This window comes from Orycteropus afer, unplaced genomic scaffold (assembly GCF_000298275.1).
Source record: "Orycteropus afer afer isolate SDZICR_OR568_19922 unplaced genomic scaffold, OryAfe1.0 scaffold00035, whole genome shotgun sequence".
In the NCBI taxonomy this organism is placed as follows: Eukaryota; Metazoa; Chordata; class Mammalia; order Tubulidentata; family Orycteropodidae; genus Orycteropus; species Orycteropus afer.
Window position 1 is genome coordinate 5,669,879 of NW_006921622.1, and position 5,963 is coordinate 5,675,841.

Here is a 5,963-nt window from a genome sequence, read left to right on the forward strand (position 1 = left end):
AATATCTGGGGATAGGTCACTAAGAGAAAAAAGGTAAAGAAGGAGAATAATGAAGGAAAAAAAAATGGAAAAAGAAAAACAAGGAATGTGGTTAACCATAAGAAAAAAGGTGGAAAAAAAAACTTAAAAAAAAAAAAAACAAAAACTAGGACCTGGGAGGGGAAGAATAAGAATAATAGTAAAAGGGACAAAAGTTTTAATAATAATAGTTGTTTTAAAACAGACAAAAAGAAGCAAACTAATCACCAGAAAAAAGAAAGTGAAAAAGAAAAAAATAAATATGAAAAAAGAGAAAAACAAATTGGTAGAGGACAGGGCACGGCACCCAGACTGAGCATACACACTGTGATGGAGTTCCTGTGGCCCCAGAAGGTAGATGGGAGTCAGGGATGGCCATACATCCTTTCACCCAGCAGGTATGGGGTATAAGAGTAACAAGAGGAATGTCACACCTTTTCAGTCTTGCAGGTCCAAAGTGTCCTTTGGGTTGCTGGCAAGGAGAACGTGTTCTTAGGCCCCAGGGATTTGCAGCACCCTCTGTAATGGCTAAAGTCCACAGCTCAGCCCGTGTTTCTCTTTACCTCCTCCGTTTATTCTCCAGCCACCAGAGCAATCCTCTGTGCATTCCCTGGCTAGCAGGGCTGATTTTTAGGTTCATTCTTAGGTCCTACCACCACTCGAGAATCTCCAAGCTGTCTGTGCCGTGCCGTCAGGATTGCTCAGGATCGCTGCCAGACTGCAGCTCTGTCTGTCTCCTTTTTTGGTATTTTCATTCAAATTCTTCTGCTAGTTGCGGTTTACTCCACTTCTATATCCTCCCCTTCAAGACTCAGGGGTCCAGGGTTATCTTCTGTGTCTGTGTTAATTGGTTTCCCTTTTCTTTGTTGAAGAGGATCTGTACAGTCTTTCTGCCTAGTCCGCCATCTTACTGGAACCCTCCACTTTTTTATTTTTTAATTACCCAGACATTTTCAAGGAAAGTGTTACTCAGTTTTCATGTGTTTCCTCTTTTTCTTTTGATCTTCCTATTGATTTCCAATTTTATAGCTTTGTGATCTATGAAGATGCTTTGCAGTATTGCAATTTGTTAATGCTTGCTTTGTGGCCTAATATATGGTCTATCCTGGAGAATGGTCCATGTGCGTTGGAAAAGAAAGTATATTGTGTTGTTGTTGGGTGAAGTGCTCTGTACATGTTTATAAGGTCAAGTTGGTGGATTTTATTGTTTAGTTCTTCTGCATCTTTGTTGTTTCTTTCCAGTGCTGTCTTTGATTGAAAGTGGTATATTAAAGTCTCCTAGTAGGGAGCTCTGGTAGCATAGTGGCTAAGGCACTTGACTGCTAACCAGAAGACTGGCGGTTCAAACCCACCAGCCACTCCTCAGAAGGAAGGTTGGGCATTCCTACTTCCATAGTGATACTGCCTCGGAAACCCAAGGAGGGGTCGCTATGAGTCGGGGCTGACTCGACGGCAAACAACAACAACAACAACAGTATGACTGTGGAGTCATCTGTTTGTCTTTTGAGTTTTGTTAAAGTCTGATTTATATATTTTGGCTCTCTTTTATTGGGTGCATAGATATTATTGTTTTGTCCTCTTGTTCAATCAGTCCTTTAATCATTATATAATGTCCTTCCTTGTTTCATATGGTGGTTTTTGTCTTAAAGTCAATTTTATCAGAAATTAATATTGACACTCTTGCTCTTTTTTGGTTGCCATTTGCTTGATGTATCTTTTTCCAACCTTTGCTTTTTATTCTATTTTTGTCTTTGTCTCTAAGGTTTGTCTCTTGTAGGCAACATATTGATGTGGTTTGTTTTCTTATCCAGTCTGCAACACTCCATCTCTTGATTGGTGCGTTTAATCCTTGACATTCAGACTAATTATTGACAAGGAAGAATCTGATGCTGTCATTTTGTTATGTGTTTTTTTGTGGTGTTGCTGATTTTTTTTTTTTATTCCATATAATATTCTGTGCCAAGCTCGTTTTGTTTATGAATCATGTTTTCACTTCCTTCATTGCTATTGTTTTAGTATTTGCTAAGTATTTGAGCTTGTCCTCTTTTTTATTTTGATGTGAAGGTTTATCATTTTTCTTTGAGGTCATCCTGTGATGTATAATTATCTTCCCAAGTTTAGAACAGTCTGTTCTGTCTCACAATTGTCTTGACTTCCTCACCTTTTAGAAGTTCTGTAACCACACTATATTTTCATCTTTTTGATTTGTAGTTGTCTTCATTTGCCACTTGATGTCTCTAGTTTCCTGTTTGCAATCTTGTAAGCATGTTTACTTTGTATACTTACATAACTAGGTTGGTTTCTGGATTATGCCATTATGTGTGATAATGGTGTGTGTTAATGGTCAGTTGTTATTTGCTTTTGTTGGTTCTCTGTCCAAAGGACTCCCTTTAGCATCTCTTGTAAGATTGGTCTGGTTTTAACACATTCTCTTGATTTTTGCTTGTCTCTGTATGTCCTAATTTCACCATATTTGAGGGATTATTTTGCTGGGTATATAGTTCTTGATTGGAACTTTATTTTTTTCTTTCAGAGTTTTATAGATACCATCCCTTTTTCTTCTCTCCTGCATGGTTTCTGCTGAGAAATCAGAGCTTAGTCTAATTTGTTGTCCTTTGTAAGTAACTTCTCATTTTTCCCTTGCTGTTTTCAGAATTCTTTCTTTGTCTTTGGTTTTGGTGAGTTTGATGATGATATGTCTTGGTGATTTTTTAGAGAGATCTCTCCTCTTTCAGCTGAGAACTGTGGTGCATCAGACTGCTAAAAGAACTAACAAATCTATCCTAGAGGAAGTGGAGCTGGAATGCTCCTTGGAAGTGAGAATGAACAGACTTTGTCTCACCTACTTTGGTCATGCTGTCAGAAGGGACTATTCTCTGGAGAAGGATGTCATGCTTGGTAAGATAGAGGGTAGACGAAGGAGGGGAAGGCCCTCAATGAGATGGATTGACATAGTGGCTGCTGTGATGGGCTCAGGTATAGCAGGGATCACAGAGCTGGTGTGGGACCAGGTGGTGTTTTGTTCTGTTGTGCATAGGGTCGCTATGAGTCGGAGATGACTCAACGGCACCTAACAACAACAACAGCATCCTGTTTGGGGTTCATTGGATTTCTTGAATGGATATATTTTCATCTTTCATCATATCAGGGAAATTCTCTATGTGTTCTAATTGTGTATTTATCTTGTTGCTTTGTTCTTCAATGATTTTCGCTAATTCTTCCAGGGTACTATCTATCTTCTTGTTGTTTTTGCTTACAGTTTCCTTGAGCTCTTGGAGAATCCTATATATATACCTTTTGAATTCTTTCTCAGATAATTCTGTTGGTTCTTCTTCCTCTGTGATAGATAATTCTTTAGCCTGGGCTTTTATTTCTATTGTCCTTTTTTTTTTTTTTCATTTGTTTAGATTTGAGGTTATCTGTTGTTTCCTAGACATTTTGAAGTGGTTGTCTTTAATTGTATTCATTTAATTTAATTGTTATGTATTGATTTGTTTCAACCTGATTTTATGTTTTACTGTATATGAAAGTATGGGGCAGCTGTACTTCTTTGGTTATTAACTTGGCTGTATTGGGTTGCTCTCCTGCCCTCTCTGTTTGTCCTGAAGAGGATTTGGAGTTGAGATGAGCAGGTGTTGTCCACCATCTGTCATTGATCCTGTGGCACATGAGCTATTGGTTTTACTTATTGAGTGAGGTGTTTAGTTTAATAGTTCTGGTTGCCTGCTGGAGGTTTAATGTGTTCCTCCTTTTGGATGAGGCAGGGAAGAAAAGGAAGAAAGAAAAAGAATATAAATAAGTAAATAAGGCACCAGAAGCAAACCCCAGGATAGAAAGGTAGAAGGAGTTTTCTGCATTTGGGGCAAGATAATTCAGTCAGCGATATATACACAGGCAGGGCAGCCTGGGTCCTTCTGAGGCATCTACTGAAAATGATGCCCTACTGTCAATCAAAGACTCATGGTTTAAATCTGACAGATACCCCAATGGATAGAGGGCCACCACTTTCTGCTTGAATTAAGAAGCTGCAAAATTCCGGTACCCAGGTCCACTCTGTGCCAAAAGAGGTTGTCTAAGAGTTGGACAAAGTCCACTGCTGTGCACCCGCTCCAGGGCTCCACCTATTCAGAGAGAATTTGTCCCTTTCCCTCACTACCATCTGGACTCTGCAGCAAGCCAGACCGAGGGCATTCTTGATCTCTTTCCCAGTAAGATTATCCTACTCACTCAGAGCCCAAGGTCACCTCATAAACTCCCAATGTGGTTGTTCTGAGTCCCCAGTCCCTGTGGGTTCTGTGATTTTTTTTTTTTTTTCTTCCTTCCTTCCTCCTTGACCTCTTTTATATTTCTAATGGCTCCTCCCATCTCCATCTCTACCTCTACTTGCTGGGCATGTATATTTATTTTTCTCGGTTGTTTAACCTGCTTTCTTTTTTGTTCTCACTGAATCTAATACTTTATCTTCTCCTTAGTTGCTCATAACTCCAGTATCATTATTTGTATCTGCTTTACCTAATTACTCAGAATCTCAGTTAGAAGAGCGATTAAACATGCGAGTTATGTATACAATGCCATCTTCCTTTTCTTGAACATAAAATTCTTGCTTGGAAGTTTTTTTTTTTCTTTCAAGGTTTTGCATATGCCATCCCATTGCCTTCTTGCCTGTATGGTTTCTGCTGAGAAATTAGAGCTTAGTCTTATTGGTTGCCCTTTGTAGGTAACATTTCATTTTTCACAAGTTGCTGTCAGGATTCTTTCTTTATCTTTGGTTTTGGAAACTTTGATTATATTCTGTCTTGGTGAATTTCTCTTGGAGTCTGTCTTACATGACATTTGTTGAGCTTTTTGGATGGATATCTTTTCATCTTTCATGATACAGGGGAAGTTTTCTGTTAGCAAGTCTTTAATAATATTCTTGTTTTGTTTTGTTTTTTAAACTTCCTCTTGTTCTGGAATTCCAATCAGGCATATGTTATTTCTTTTCATATCTTCCAATATAAATCTTAGGTTTTCTTCATTTCTCTTCATTGTTTATTCTAATTTTAATTCATACAAGATGGGCCATGGGATTTTTCTTCTAACTGGGAAATGCATTCTTCAGCTAGTTTGAGTCTCCTCTGTTTTCCTTCCAAGTGTTATCTATCTCTGTGATCTTAATGTTCACCTTTTGGATTTCTAATTGCTATTTTTGTATGATTTCTAATTGTCTATTTACTTTGTCATTTCACTCTTGAGTGATTTCCTGAATTCTCCAAGGCTATTTTCTGTCTGCTCCTTGGTTCTGGCTATAGTTTTCTTGAGCTCCTGGGAAGGTATATGTATATATTTTAGCTCCTTACCAGATTGTTTTATTACTTGTTCTTCCCTGGGGAGGTTTCCTAATTCTTTAGTTTGGACATTTGCTTCTGCTTTCCTGTTTTTTGTTTGTTTGTTTGTTTGTTTTATTATTTGAAGTTGTCTGCCATCTCCAAGACATTTTGAAGTTGTTTTGTTGTCTTTATTTGTTGGTTATGTGCTGATTTGTTTCACCCTGATTTTATTTTTATTTTAAAAAATGTATCCAGAAGTTTGGGACATGTGAGCGTCTTTGGTTATTAGCTCAGCTGTCCTGGGTCACTCTCCTGCTTTCTCTGTGTTGTTGGAGTAACTGGTGGGGATGTTGGTATAAGTCACTGTTTATCATGAAGAGGAGGTGCAGTTAGGATGAGCAGGTGTTGCCTACTGTCTTCCATTGATCCTTTGGTGCAGGAGCTGTTGATGTTACTCATCTGTTGCATGAGGTGGTCAGTGTAGTAGATAAGGCTGACTAGTGGAGAGTTAATATGTTCCTGCCATTGGATGAGGCAGTATGAATAAGAAAACTAATGAAAAGAAGAGATGGAAAAGATGAAAGGATAGGATAAATATAGAAGATAGGAAATAGAGAAAAAAGGAAAAAGAATATA

General features: G+C 38.2%; 1 protein-coding gene across 1 annotated transcript in view; it reads left to right on the forward strand.

The window, feature by feature from the left end:
* Positions 1-5,963, forward strand: part of MALRD1 (MAM and LDL receptor class A domain containing 1) — a 1,363,654-nt gene that overhangs the window by 429,478 nt on the left and 928,213 nt on the right. The gene's annotated exons all lie outside the window — the stretch shown is intronic.